Source organism: Dermacentor andersoni, chromosome 9 (assembly GCF_023375885.2).
Source record: "Dermacentor andersoni chromosome 9, qqDerAnde1_hic_scaffold, whole genome shotgun sequence".
Classification (NCBI taxonomy): domain Eukaryota; kingdom Metazoa; phylum Arthropoda; class Arachnida; order Ixodida; family Ixodidae; genus Dermacentor; species Dermacentor andersoni.
In genome coordinates, this window is record NC_092822.1 from 66,384,343 (window position 1) to 66,400,378 (window position 16,036).

The 16,036-nt window shown below is 46.8% G+C and overlaps 1 protein-coding gene across 6 annotated transcripts in view; it reads right to left on the bottom strand.

The window, feature by feature from the left end:
* Positions 1-16,036, bottom strand: part of LOC126528194 (uncharacterized) — a 322,242-nt gene that overhangs the window by 124,795 nt on the left and 181,411 nt on the right. For all 6 annotated transcript variants that reach the window (XM_050176073.3, XM_050176074.3, XM_050176078.3 and 3 more), the window contains exon 3: positions 14,541-14,676. The gene's annotated coding sequence lies outside the window, so the exon portion shown is untranslated. The remainder of the gene's footprint in view (positions 1-14,540; positions 14,677-16,036) is intronic.

Genomic DNA, 16,036 nt, shown 5'->3' on the forward strand with positions numbered 1-16,036 from the left:
TGACATAATAATAATGAAGTTGTGATTGGTTCGCTGAACTACCTACAGAACTGAAAGCTCACTGGAACGTAACAAAAACACTACTCTATAGCCTACGGGGTAATACTTTTTTGACGGCACATGTATATACCAGAAAGAAAATGCTTATTTTCTATTTAATTATGCAAAATACACCGAGAATGAGCATAATCAACGAAAAGAAACAAAAATATCTTTAAGATACTTTTTCACCAATAGGCGGGAAACACCAGGCAGAAAACTGGAAGTGGTCGTCGCAAGCCACCCATCGCTTCGTTTGGGACTTGTGCTGATAACTCTTGTCTTACGTGAAGCACAGGTATACATTGGATTTGCTTTACATCACGTGTGCGACGCCCATGCAGGCGGAAATCTTGCATCGCTCTGCATCCTCCGACCTTCCTTTCAAAGGAAAGCGAGTCGCGTGCCAAGCTTTTTCTTCGTCCTGTGTTCCCGCTCCAAACCAAAAAATGACGATGGCTGCCCGTCATTATGTGTTAGCCGAATACATTTAGCCAGAAACTTTGCACTGAATACCGAAGCTTAGCGCGAAAAAAATGTTTCTCCTATTTTACCCGCAGGCAAAACTCGTCAATCAAGAGTTCAGCATCTCGCGTTTCGATCTGAATTTTGAGGCATCAAACTCAGCGTCGCCTACGCCATGTGTTGGGTGTTACAGGGTTAAGAACGTCGTATATTACGTTGAAGCTCAGTGCATGAACTGAACTAAACAAAATCGTCGCGAGTATTTTTTTTTCTCCTTTATACACAATTGCAAAGAGATATTTGGAGTCAAATAAGAAGAAAGAAGAGCGAAATATGCGAGCGACTGAGACTACGGACGCATGGAAAAAAATAAAGGAATAAAACGAACGAAAAAAAAAAGAAACGAAGAACGTCCTCCGGTGTTTGCAACGCGGGAGTGCGTGCGCGATTGCTAACGACTCATTCGGAAATCCCTGCACGCGCTTTAGCAGCTGCTGCCTCGCTACTGCCGGGCTGCCTTGGTGAGCGCTGGATCCGCATGGCCGCCGCTCTGTTGCCGCTGTTGCTGCTGCTGCCGCCGGCGCCACGTGGGTGCGGGATGCAAATAAGCCTTTAGCTCGACGGCAGGCGACGAGGCCCGCATGCTTTCAACCCACGGCTCGAACACCCGCGGCTTCGAGCTACCCCTTCCCCTTGCCCCCCTCCCCCTCCCTTCGCGGGCCCGCCTTCACGATCCGGGGCTTCCTTTCCTCTCCTCCTCGGCATCACTTAGTGACCTCTGTCCTCCTTTCGCCTTCCACGTGGGGCTCTGCGTGCACGCCTTGCGCAGTTCGAGCCCTTCGCTATTTGTTTTTTATATTCTTTAGGCGAAGGTGGTGGTACCTGGGTGATCAGGTGTGCTGCGATGAAACCGCTTGCTTCCTCTTAGATTGTTTTGGTTTATGAATGAAGACGAAAGCGCACATAACTTAGCAAACTGGTGGGCACGGGGACAGATCGATGTATAGATGTACAGGCATACATATCGAAACGATATATATATATATATATATATATATATATATATATATATATATATATATATATATATATATATATATATATATATATATATGAAATGTAGTTCTGCGGATCTGGTGTTTATAAGTTGAAAAACGTGCAGGCGTAGGCGGAAAAGCAATAACTAAGATTTAATTTTGACATGTCGGCCGGGGTCCGGCCTTCATCGAGAGTGCGATTGCCAGCACCCGGAGCTCAATTTATGCATTTTCTTTGTGAGGGTGAAGCATATCGAAAAAAAAAGAAAAAAAAATTATGCGTGGCTCTGCTATTGCAAACAGCAGAGACCAGCGGATTTGGGGGAAGGCCAGCCAGAAGGCCGCAACATTGTTGCAAATAAACTCCAAATTCAAATTCAATTCAAGTAGTGCCAAACCGCACACAAGACACACGAGCGCCTGCACCGCGACCCTACGGTGTCCACCAAAGGCGCCTACTACGGCATCCGCGATTCGCGTGGCCAACGCCGTAGTAGACGCCGCGGTTTTCTCCACTCTGTACGGAGCGGGGGGCGAGGAGGCCATCGAGGTTCTCTAGCAGTTGCTAGCAGCCGCCGGAGAAGAACGCCCCTCTTCCCTCTCCTGACCCCCCTGCCTCGCGCGCCGCAGGAGAGGGCACGCATCCGGGCCGAGTCCCTCGTTTGCGTTCGCGCCGCTCCTTCTCCTCCGCTAGGCTCCACCCGCCCTCGCCGCGTCGCTATGCTGCGCGATGCTGTTTTTATACTCTGCTTCCACACTCTCTCAGCTCTCTCTCCCCCAGCTCGGCTACGCTGCGGACGTCAAGAGAAACCCAGCGAGATTCTAACAGCTCCACTGTAAAAAAAAAAAAAAAATGAACGTACGGCATCATGAATACCAACACGCGTACATTCAGTATCTTCCACAAGAAAGGGGCCTGAAATATAAGATGGAAAGACGCAGCCAGAGGAATGAAGGTGAGAGGGGTCGCATTTTAGCATAGAGCGTGCGCAGGGTCACAGCTGCCAGAACAGTGTTTTTCTTGTTCTTTGTTCGAAGCTGCTGCAACTTTTGTGAGACCACGAAGGCGGTCAATACACCCCCACTTGGTTAGACACCCATGCTGTTACCTCCACTAACCAGTGAGTGCCGCGTACTGCATTTTGCATACGGCGCCGAACGCTATGCGTGAAGGCGAGCTTTCTGATTCTTTTTTTTCTTTCCCCTCACGGCGAGCGCCGCTGCTACCCCATCTGGATGCTGCTGCAAGGAACTGAGCGGGACGCGCCGCTCCTACTAAGGGAGACCTCCAACGGCTGTTGGAAAAGGGGTTGGTGCTTGAGTTTCCGCGTAACAGGATTATGTTTTCTCGTATATTCAAATTCCAATCCGACGTTATCATGTCTGTAGGTTGTCTGTAAGTCGTACTTTACGAATGTTCTGACGCATTTCACTTTGAGAAATTCGGTTAGTTCAGTAACGCCTATGCGCCACGCGGATAGCCGGCATGGTTCGGGATGCGTGGTGCGGGATGATTTTTTTTTCTCCAACGGACAACGCCACCGACGCAGACACCGGATTTCCTGCGACACAGGGCCCTTAAAGCTATCGCGTTAAAGCAGAGCAGCGTGAAAGCGTTGGTTTAGTTGCCGCCCGTATTTGTTCATCGCGTAAGCAAACTCTGAGCGTCTAAAAAAAGAAAGAAGCACGCCCACCTGGACAATTAAGGAATGCTCTAGAGAGGCGTTGGAATAACTGGGACTACGTAGAGTTACTTAACTTGCCATCAACGGTAAACATGCGAGCCTACTTGCAGAGCACCAGCAAGTGAGTGAGTAACGAGGAGCAAAGTGAAGCATGCTTGAGCACGGCACGTAAGAGTATTCGGTGTGCATTTATTTGGATCTGATTCGACTCAGGCACGCACGAAAGTGATCGCGTGACAGCGACACTAGGCACTTTTTTCAAGGCTATGAAGCGGTATTTGTTCATAACCTTGGGAAACTTGGCACGAACACTCGCTTTCACTGGCCAGCGGAATGCTCAAGCACTCACTTGTTTTCCGAGAGCTGTGTACCAATGTTTACAATGTGCGGTTCGGGCAATGTGTCATACGGGATCATGAAAACCTACTTCGCTCCCAGGATAGCCTCAGCTTTGCCTCCATTTTATGCACGGAGTTTACCATTACTGGTTTGTCTCCGTAAAATTTCGCGAGCTCGACAGCACTGCTAGCTCGCTCGTCGGAGGGTAGCACGTGTTTGTGGAAACAGGTGATGTTTCTGTACTTTTCCCCCTCCCTTAAGAAATGGTAAAAGTTCATGCTAGAATCAAGACTGAACTTTTCGAAAGGGGGTGATCTCTCGTAAATGAATACACGTACGAAATTACGTTGCGCGAACGTTTCCCAAGAGGTAGAGAGAAAGAAGAAACGGGAACACAGGGAGGGTTAAACCGAAGGCAGAATCTGGTTAGCTACGCTAGACTATGGAAAGGAGGAGGTAATGTGATAGGAAAGTAGAGAGAAAGAGAGAGAGAGAGAGAAGCACAACACACAATCACAGTCGGTCACTATCACCGCATATTATCACCAGTAGTATGACCAGTAGCATCAGAATAATCAAAAATGGTAAATACGAAGCCAGTCCCTGCTGTAGCTCATTCACCGAAGCAACGCCCAGACGCGTCATGGGTAGGTTGAAGGTTCGAACGCACTTATTCTTCCCTGATTGAAATACGGGACAGTGCTATAGCCGCAATACACGTGATTATGACGAAACCTTGAGAACTGTCTGTGCTTGCTTCTTTCTTCGACGGCCAAAGCCTATGTTATCAGTCGTGACTGAATGACGAACACTTGAGCGTGTGTTCGCGTGCAATGAATGACTTTCCCCATTTTTTACTAACCTTGTATGTCCCACTTTTTGCTTTTCCTGGTTTCGGGTAGCCAATAGGGACTAAGCCTCCTTTTTCATTTCTTTGTCACTTCGTTATTTATTTCATCATAGGAGATTGCCTGAGACGAATAATAAAAACCGAATTTCGAGGCACACATAACCGATAGCGATTAAAAAGGGGGAAGGAAGAAATGGGAAATATTACCTATTCACAGTCAGCCTCAAAAGTTTACGGGACACGAAATTTGCGAGAATTTTAGAATTCCAGCGAAGCATTGGTTGATAGCCTCCGTTCCAGAGTTTCAGCGTCCAATAGCCTTTTCGACCTATGCACTCATCAGTGAAATCAGAAGCGCAGTACCTTAACGTAGTAGGAATCCGTATGTGACGTGGAAGCCGCATTGCGTTCCGCAAACTTTTGTGACTGCCTGTGCAAGAGACGAAGGAAGTTTTATCTAATCCATAGCAGAAGCAAAACGGCGGATGGGGTGAGCAGCGCCAACCGCAGAATAATAAAGAGAAAGAAGCTGCAAGAAATCTCGCATAAAGAAAGAAGGAAAGGAAGGAAGAAAGAAACGCGATGAAGGCAAGAAACGTGAAGAAGGAAGAACAGGGTAAACCGGAGGACCGAGACTCCTATAACTTTCCACCGAGTGGGAAACGACACTTGGAGGGGGTAACCGGAACCGGGGCAGTTGTGATACGAGCCGGCTCTCGGCGGAGCGTCGTCGCGAGAGACCGATCGGCATTGACATCACGTCCCTCTCGGCGCGCAAGTTTCCGGAGGAGGAACGCGAACGCATGGCGGATAAGCCTTTGGCCTGTTCGCGGGGATCTTTGGGGGATTCGGGAAAGGAAAATCGGTTGGCTCTCTGTCGCTGCAGCGGCGGGACTCCTATTTTTTTATTGGCTTTGATACTTTGCTCTCTTCTTTTTTTTTTCCTTCCCGCGCTCGCCCCGAAACTCTCAATATTCAAATGTCCCAAAGTTTAGGCTGTGTGCGATCGCGCGCGTACGACCGCGGTCTCGCCTCCCACGCCGCGAGGAAACACGGGGTACGCGTACGTGCCTTCGCACGCGCACCTTTTTGAGAACACGGCGTTAGGCTTAGCAAGCAGCGATTTGCTCACTTTGGCGCTCATGTGGCCTAGGGTTGTCCTTCTGGTCTCCACTTCTTTTTTTCTCGGATAACTCATGCGGTTTCGCTCTCGATGCCACATTGCTATCTTCGCTCTCGCGATCCCGTTGTGTAGGGCACAGCTGGCTTTCCTTGTCTTTTTTTGAAGGTCCCGCGTAGAGGTCGATTATGGCGCGTTTGAGGCGCCTTCCAGAGGCAGGTCACGGGAGGTTAGACTTATCTACATTTCTCCCGCGCTGGAATTCTTCTTGCCCTTATGTGGCAGTGCTACGAATTGCACCGGTGTTATCGTCAGGATGTTGTAGTTTGATGTAGGACTGAGGAAAAAGAAATACTGATGTTTTACGTGCCATAACCACAACGAAACACCCCGTAGTGGCAGGCTTAGGATTAGCTTTTTTTTACCACCCGGGTAAAGCTGCTTCACTCACTCACTCACTCACTCACTCACTCACTCACTCACTCACTCACTCACTCACTCACTCACTCACTCACTCACTCACTCACTCACTCACTCACTCACTCACTCACTCACTCACTCACTCACTCACTCACTCACTCACTCACTCACTCACTCACTCACTCACTCACTCACTCACTCACTCGCTAACTCACTCACTCACTCACTCACTCACTCACTCACTCACTCACTCACTCACTCACTCACTCACTCACTCACTCACTCACTCACTCACTCACTCACTCACTCACTCACTCACTCACTCACTCACTCACTCACTCGCCAACCGGGTTTCTTTAGCGTGCACCTAAATCTAAGTGCACAAGTGTTGCATTTCACCCACCTCGAAACATAGGGCCGCCGCGGTCGAAATCGCACCCGCGACCTCGAGCTCCGCAGTGCCCCGCCGCCGGGCGTCACTGAAAAAACTCGGAGGTGCTCAGTAGAAGTTGAATCTTCACTACTGACGTGGGCGACTGACGCTGCGTTTCCGCCTCGGCAACAAGTTCAGTGAGACGCGGGCTATGGGTCGGCTGGGGAAATTTCGCAGCGATGAACACGCAAACGAAACACGCGAGGGAGAAGACGGCATGAGCGCTTGCAGGCAACCGAAGAAGGTTTCGTCTTTTAGGGACTGAAGTGAGTGTGTGAGCGCGGGGAACAATGCGATCGCAAGGGAAGTAAAGTTCCCAGATAAATTCCAAAGTAGCGCCACACTCCCTCCCCCGCCCCCCCCCCCCCCTTTCTCTGTAAGCCTGCTCTTACATGGAGCGCCGTGCGCACTCAAAAGCTTGCAAACATCTCAACGTGCATACAAAAAAGAAAAAAGGAAAACATTTCCGTTTGTGTCGTACCATATTCATCATCAATACTCGTTTTGTAACTATTGCGTGGTGTAAATCCTTCTTCGTGTGTAAGTTGGCCTACACTATGCCACGTGGAAAAGCTTGGATAGCTTTAAAAAAAGTAATCTGTGCCACTAACCAACCAAAATTTCACGTGACAGCACCAAGGCAATCACGCATAGGCAATGAAGGCAGAGCGCAAGGATGAGAAGGACAGCAGCTAGATGAAGTAATGTCACTGTACCTTGAAATTTTTTTCTCTAGTGACATGACGAAGGTTTCAGACATGAGAGACAGAGAGTAAGAGAGAGAGAGAGAGAGAGAGAGAGAGAGAGAGGAATAAAAGGTAAGACAGGGAGGTCAATCAGGTGTCATTAAGCTTGACTCCCGTTAATTCAACCTTTGTTCATTCGGCATTTCGCTTAATTCGAATGCACTGGTAATTTCCGGCGAGAAATCAAACATTGGCTATAGAAGGAACGCAGATTTAGTTCGAACCTGTAAAAACGTCGCTTCAGTTCATTTGCTCGCCACTGGCACCCCACTGTGCAAGTAGTCTGTCAATGACGACAGACCACTTTAAGTAATAAAATAGTGTTTGAATCCGTTCAATTTGCAGCAGTTTTGTTAATTCCACCCTTCGGATAATTCGACTAAAAGTTGTGGAGGTCCCGCAAGAGTCAAATTAACGATTGCCGACTGCTTCTTGTTTGCTACTTTGCAATGTGAAAAGGGAACAAAGGAGGATAACGGAAGAGAAAAAGAAAGAGTACAACGCACAACAGCAATCACAACAAAGTCGCGAAAAAAGCAACAACAAACGAGAACAAGCTTAAGTGTGTAGTAGTTTGCGCAAGCTGTAGCTCACCGCAGTACCCTCGCTGATGGTCGGTGACCAGGGTAGATTGGGATGCGTTGACTTTGAAATGAATACATTAGCTCTACGACAATGCGGACAACACACCCTCAACTGAGTCCATAAAACTACCGTAACCAATCATACTCGCACCTTATCCGGTAGGTGGTACAAAAGGCGCTACTACATGGCGTCAGGCGGGTTAAAAAACGGCTGACGTAAGTCAGCTGTATAAGACAGCGTCCTTCAAGCACGCCACTTACCAACGTACTGGCTAACCGTTCCTTCGATAGCCCTTGTCATTTGATTAAAAACACACACAAAAAGCGCCCGTGCGTCTGCGGACACGAACGGACACACCCAACACCTGTAGTAGTGGTATGTCGGGCCATCAGGCAGGCAAACATTTTCAGCCAGTCAGCAAAGGCAGCGCCTCTCTTGTCATTTGCTGCGTGGCTTATACCACAAACTCGGAGCAACCTACTAAATGAAGCGAGCACACCACACGTGGCGATGTACTCTGGACGTCGGTAAAAAAACACCGCCTTTAGCTTTCGTTCTGCCTTTGTGCAAACATTCACGCTTCAAACTTTCCATTAAGACTTCGTGCAACGAAAGGTGGAATGTCAAGTTCGTGTATTTTTTTTGTTTTTTTTTTCCCGTGTGGGATGCCACGTGTTGTCATTAGTTGCTAGGGGCACCCAGGTGTCGGTTGTTCTCTGTGTAACCAGTGCATTTTCCTTTTCTTAGGAACAAATGAGGACAGGCGAGGCTTTGTGATTTACAGGGCACGTGTCTCTAATAACGTATTGGCAAAAAAAAAAAAAAAGAAAGGTGGAAAAATGGCAAAAAAAAAAAAAAACATAACGAGAAAATTTCCCGTTGGGTTCATCGCACCTAACCGTGCCTGACACACATCTTTTGTAAAATGCATTTCTGAGAACAAAATACTGCAAAATTTCTTTCGCGTATTTCAAAAAGGTACCGTTTCGTATAGTTGATATACACTATAGCCTCGCGACTGTCGAAACTCCTGAAAGCTAGAATTCCAAGAGTGTGAGTTGGGCTTAATTTCGGCCCGCGCCGCCAATGGCCTTTTGATGAGCCACCCTACAGCTAGAAGCGATGTTACCTGGTTTCGACACGCGTTTTGCTCACGTCACTCTATGAAATCCAATAGTTTCGGCGTTGGCCAGAATGTACGGCACCTCGCAGAAGCACAGCACGATCTATAGCATCTGCAGTGCTACGTTTTTCTTCCTTACCTGTTCATTCAAGATGATCAACGTGATGACAATAGTTCGCAACAAACGAGGCGGGGTGGAATTGAATCCTAGGAGGAAATAAAGCACTCTAACACGAGTTTGCATATCTCTTCATGCCTGCGGTGAGGATATGGTTCCAGTGGATAACAAGAAACATGGCTCCTACATTAGGTTTCTATCGCTATAGCCAGACTCATTACGGTAAAAACTATGCTAGTAGTAGTGTAACTTCGCCTAGGGGGAAGATGTACTTGAGAAAGAAAAACTATATTGACGACAGCAAAGCGGCGCGGTATGCCTGCAACTAATTACAAGCGTGCCAGTAGGACATTGCGGCAATAATTTTCTACCATACAGAAATAAAGAAAGAAAACAAGAAGAGTGAGCTACGTGGAAAATTTCCGAACGATTACAAGCGAGCAAAGAAAACCAAGTAAATGGGAGAAAAAAAAATACTGCAGAAAGAAAAGAAGCCTCGGAGAAGCGACTCGCGCAACAGTAAGGAAATTAAACAGCCACCAATTTCAGCGCGCCGGTCGCCACCTCGTATATACTCTGATACCCGGGGAGAGGGGGTAGGGCATGGGGTGAGGAGGTGATGGAAGGAGGGGGGGAGGTGCGTGGGCTGTGGAGCTGCAACGAGCGCGCGCAGCGAGCGCGGGCCAATAATTACGTAAGAGCCACTCGGTGGCGCTGCTCACGCGGGAGGCCAAAAGCGCGCGAAATGATACGAGCGCCGAGAGAGAAAAAAAAGCATAAGAGGAGAGGAAATCGCGCCAAAAATACAGAAAAGCGCGCCAAAAGGAGCTCTGGTGGAAGGGCGAATACGCGGGAATGCAAGGGCCGTCGCGGGCCGATATAAGCGAGCAGCAGGCCCCCTAGCGCGCCGCAGCCAGCACTCTCTCTCCTCCTCACAGTTTGCTGGCAATGCGTGCCTTTCTTGTACTTGTCGTTCGTTCTCTTTTTCGTTTCATTCGAAAAGAAAGACAGAGAGAAGGAGAGATGCCTAGTTGGACGTTGGAAAAAGGAGGAGGTGGGGAGTGCGTGTGCTGAAGGCTGGGAAAGCGCTGGAGTTGAGGCCCTTCTCTCTCTCACACACAGCAGCAGCAGCAGTAGCAGCAGGTTTCGGTCGGCGGCTGTCACTCCGGAGCCGCAGGCAATAACACGTCCGGAGGAACTCCGGGGGCCCGTGGCCAATTTCGCGCTCCAGCTTTCGACTAAACCTTTGGGCCAAGATAGAGCTTTGGCTCTGCCGGTGCGCAGCTAGAGATTAAAGACGAGAGGGAAAAAAAAAAAAGAAACGAAGAGATAGAGAAAGGAACAAACTACGAGAGCCGACCCGAAGCGAGGAGAGAGCTCGCGGAACGTGTGGCACGAGCGCCGCAATACCGATGGGAAATAAGAAAGCAATAAGCATCCGCGTTTGAGAGGAGGCGAAAGTGAGAGGACACAAATAGGAGAGAGAGAGAGAGATACAGAGGGAAAGCACAAAACCGAGAAAAAAGAAATAATCCCGCGACGCGCACTGCAAATAGGACAGAGTGTCTTGGTTTGGGACGGGAAGGTCTGGAAAGTTCAAGTGGAGGCGGCAGAAAGGTTCGAATTAGTGGAACATCGAACGAATGCCTGGACCGGGACGAGAAAGAAGGAGATGCGATGAAAAGGCACAAGTGAGGCCACAATTGTTACCGACCGGCTGTTGGGAGCCGAATGGCTAGGCGACAGGACTTTCCAGTCGGCGAAGAAACCGACTGGCTCACCAGCAGTCTTCACTGCACAGCTACAATCCCAATGGCGCAATGAATGCAAGTTTGAGAGTCTTGCAAGTTTTCCCCAACTCTACCGGCTTGACACTTTGACCCATCTCCGCTGTCCTCTTTTGTTCAAAAGAAGTGTTCTGGCATCTTGTAGAAATAGGCATTTATTTATTCGGTCATAAAGCATCAGGAAGGTGCTGAACATCGAAGCTCTATGAATTAGTGGCTTCATGAATGTCGCAGCTCTAAGAATCTCGCAGTAGCAAGTCAGTCAGTCAGTCAGCCAATGAATGAATGAAGAATGAATCAAGATACAACGTTTTCTGTTCTTTTTGCTGAGAAAACTGGACAGATGTTCTCTCGAGATGTGCGGCTGGCAAAATAACAGATAAAGCTTCGAGATGAAGGTATTACGTTTAGGCGCCAGTTAAAGTAGCGACTGAGAATTAGGTCTTTTTTTTTCTTCGCGTACATCGCTACGTAATGAAAGATGGCATAAATATACTGGGCGCCCCACGTACGTTGTGCGAAATTCTAAACAAACGCGAGTGTCAGGTGGCTGGACAGAATCAAGGCATTGTTGTTTGCCGTCGTTTGGGGTAAGTCAGAGAATTTGGATTTCACCTAAATACATAATTCTTTTAATTATTCAACTTCGTTAAATATACTCAAAGCAGATGGTCAATGGGAAAATTGTTGGCTAGCGTGAAAAATTTCCCATGCCTTTTTCTTTTGTTCTTCTAGGTGTTATTTATTTAGCTGCACCAAATTTTAAAAAATTTCTTTTGCCAGATAACAGAATGCTAATTCTTGAGGAATATTACTCGATGAGATTGCCATTACTTCTACGAGAAATCAGAATAGGTAATTGAATAATTTTTAGCTCAAGGGTTAGAATCGTGTTATCTGCCACAGGAAATTCTTAAAAATTTGGTGCTGCTAAAGCTTACAAAGAAGCTTAGAAAGAAAGGCCGCGAAATACTAAAATGCTACAGAAATTCTGAGGATTACTTACTAATGCGCAAGCATTCTTTGGCTCGGCTGTTATTTCGCTTTTGTTTGCTTGCTTTTCCTAGCGTATGCATGTCTGCCCAACCCTTTTCCGGTGTAAAAGAAAGAAATCCGTCTACTGAACGGTGCGAATATGCGTTTCCAGGAAGCTGCACGGCCGCTTCAAAGCGGTCGTGTAATCCTTTTCAGCACAGCTGTTATTTTCCTTTGTTTTATTTTCTCCTTTTCCCTTTTTTGTGACGACCTTGACCCGGCCATGGCGACGTCATCAGCTTTTTAACGCCACAATTATTATTATTATTATTATTATTATTATTATTATTATTATTATTATTATTTTGTTATACTATTGTCACATGTACCAATCAGATATCTTTATACTCAGCAGCCCCAAAGCAAGCTTCTTTGCACACAGACCTGCAATGCAAAAAAGCCAGCTTTCAAGGCGGCCTCACGAGAACTGCTTTCTCACTGATCAATTTTATTTGCTTTCTTGTTGAAATTGTTCCTTATCGCTTATAGGACTACCAATCGTCTACACTTACACTATTTTAATGATTAAATGTCTTAACTTCACAAATTACCATTTCTTTTGCACAGGTACAAGGCATTACACTTTTCGCGTGCCAGACAGATATTGCTGGTGGTACACGCCAAAGAATGCTTACGCATTAAAGAGTGCCACGCGACTAGTCTTCCTCCACTTTCGCGGGCTTCTTACAGGGAAAAATTTTCACGTAGCACGTATTTAGCAACAGGGAAATGGATCGAGAATTTTTCATTAGTGCTTACAGTATTCTAAATGACAATATTGCTCGTATATATTTGAGCACTAGTTATGTATTCCGGCGAAATAAAATAAATAATCTGACTTGTTCCAAGCGGCGGGAGACAAGATTATCTTGCTTCTGTCCAGCAACGGGGCACACTGGTTTTTTTTTTACATATTCTTTTTAAATTTTGGCCCAAGGTACAAAACGAGTACGGACGATCTGTGTGATTGGTGGAGTGACATTCATGTTTTTTTTTCCTTTCGTAGACCCCTTCGCGTAGTTGTCAGGTGGGATAGTCCGTAGACTGGCAACTGTGAGTATCGTTCCGAGAAGAGCTACTGGACCTTTGATTGCGACGTAGAAAACTAAGCAATTGTCGAAGGGAACAGTGCTGCCCCCTTCCAAGAACAACGGTGAAGCTTTGACAGAGACGTCGGTGACACTGAGGAGGAACGCATCGCAGAACTTGAGTTGCGATATCGATTACACGGACACTCGAGGTGCGTTCGCACCACAGGTGCCGTTACTGCCGACTGTGCCTTGGTGTTGTCACGGTTGGCGTATGCGCGGTGTACGCGTGGCAGGTTAGGAGGTCTCCAGAGACCTGAGAGACGCGCAGTGCTTTAGTTTAGAGGTTGCAGAACATCGACATAACTAGGTTTAAACGACATAATTATGCGAATATAGGTCTACCTTCCTTTTGTGTTGTTGTTTTTTTGAAAAAGAAAATGGTGCCCGAAATGAGCTGTAGACTCTAATTCTAATTTTTTCTTTATTTCTGCCTTGTACAAATACAGACAGCGGAGGCGCAGAAAAAGCTGTCAGAAACAGCTTGACAAAGCCGCAGCCCCCTTTGGCTTGGCAGAGGCTTCACAGCAAGGCTTTTAAAACAAAAGTAATTGCAGTCTAATAACACTTATACATAATGAACAAATACAAAAGAAAACATAACAAAATTATACAATATTTAGACACTATTCACCACAAAGAAGAACAGAACCTACATGGTAACATGCATAGTACGCAAAGCACTGTTTGACGCACTGAAAAGATCAAAATTATATGTACATAAGCATTTAAGAGGGAACGAAGAGTGAATTGTAGGCGTTCTCTACCGGAATTTATTCTCTACATTCGGGAACCAAGGAATCTCGACTTCAAATCGTGAACGAAGCTAGCGAAAGTACCGAGCTAACGGAGTTTCTACGTCGCGTCCGCCGTGAAGCCCCTCTGGAGATCATCCGGGCTGACGTTTAAGAAATGCTGCATGTCCGGCGCGCTCGACTGCACCCAAGATGGCGTCGTTTGGCGAGACGAGCACGATGACGAGGCGAACGTTTTATAGAACAAAGGCTCTATAAATGTTGTGCGAAGCGTCCGATGAGGATGACTTCTTTGGCACATCTGACGAGGATGGAGCTTGCGGAATCGAACAGCGAGACTTAGTAGCTGAGCAAATGGAGAGCTTTAGGTTAGGGGACGCTAACCGCCGGGCGTACATAGGAACCCACAGCGAGCACAAGAGAGCGGCGGGAAGTAAGCCCACAATGGACTCTGCGTCCCGCAAAGCTTGGTGCTGCTTGCGTCCTCTAAGCTAAAGCTCTCTATAAAAGTATGTCATGTGCAAACATTTCGTTTCTTTTCTAAAATAATATGGGTCCAATTATATTCAAACTGTGATTATTTGTTTCTCGGCGAGCTCTATGTAACAGGGGTCGACCTATATTCCTGTTCGACCTATTGTCGAGTAGACACGGTACGCGATTCTGGAACGTCGAACGCTGAAGCAGGTGCTCTTTGGGGCCACATTGAGAGAAACGTACTGCCCATATTTCTCAGTAAGCGTCCCCCCCCCCCCCCCCCCCCCCCTTCATTATGGGGCCAAAAGTCAGGACTAGATATTACGAACCCAAGTAAGTTTTCTGTTTGTTCTCTCAAAACCCTCGTGCTGAGGTTTTTGTTGCTGTGTTTTGGGCGACAGAACAAGAGGGGAAAGTAAGAGTGCCGGCCGCACGTACCTGGGGATGGTTGTGGCGCCATCTGGCGTGCGTCGTCTCGCGATTAGCACGGTCCAGCAAAGCACGCTCTCGTGACGTCACCAACATCGATCGAAAGGCGGCGCCCCCTGGCTCAGAGGACCGCAACAGGAGGCACCTGGAATGGCATATCGAAGAAGGGATGAACGTCAGTGACACGATCGTGTGATCATCATATGCCTAATCATCATCATCATCATCATCATCATCATCATCATCATCATCATCATCATCATCATCATCATCATCATCATCATCGCACTATCATAACTACCACCACCACCACCACCACCACCATCATCATCATCATCATCATCATAATCAGCACCGTCATCGTATTTACGCGAACTGCATGATGAAGGACTCTCCCAGTGATCTCCGATTACCCCCTTTTCGCGCCTGCTGACCCCATCTCATGCGTGCATATTTCCCAACTTCATAACACCATCTAGTTTTACACCGTGCCACACTGTGCTTTCTTTACCTTGACACCCATTCTGTAAGTCTAATAGACCTGCGGTTATCTGCCGTAGGCATCCCATGGCCTTCCTAACTCTTATTTTTTTCGTGAATCAGTGATTATCGAGCTAGTTATATTCTTATGAACACATTTATGGCTCCGCGTATGTTAAAAAAAAGAGAAGCTCCTGATTTCATACCTTATCTCCGCATTTTTTTTTAACTTCTTCCTAATGACGACCCTGAAGGGTTACCGAAATGAGCACGACGTTAAGAAAATATCACATTTTAAAACTTCACACCAATTAGGATTGCCGTATGACCCCGAAAAGTTGCGGTCCGTTTCATCAAATGTTTTTTTCACGATTCCAAGTTGTACCTATGTATTTTTTTCAGTTCACCCGTGAAGACCATCCGTAGTTGATGGAACGAGGGCGAGGTTGTTTTACATTCTTTATTGACAGGCACAATGTTTTAAAACTTGCCTGCTCATGGCAGTGAAATATAATACAAACGACCGCATACAGGGGTCTAAACATGCTTTCCTGCTGTTCCTTGAAGTGAAGCTGAGCAGTGTTTAGTGCAGTAACACTGTTGGTATGATGGCGTTGCCGTGACAGCTGTGCTTTCATTTCTGACATCATTCATTCACCCACTCACCCATTCATTCATTCATTCATTCATTCATTCATTCATTCATTCATTCATTCATTCATTCATTCATTCATTCATTGACATTTCTATAGATTTCGACGTATTCTCGGCGGCACATTCTTATGGGTAGACCCACAAGTATGTCTTCCTCATTTGTTGCTGTTGTTGATGCCATTCTCATGATACCATTGAGAAACAAAACATTTCCGAAACCAACAATGCTCGTCCAACCTTTCCTACATCTGCCATTCGTGCCATGGCTGTAAATGTTATACAAATATTTAAGGTGCCAGTTTTATGTCGCCACTGGAACTGATTGCGTGGTTACCTTTGGTTTTAACGAAAAACGGTGCTGGGCAAAAAAT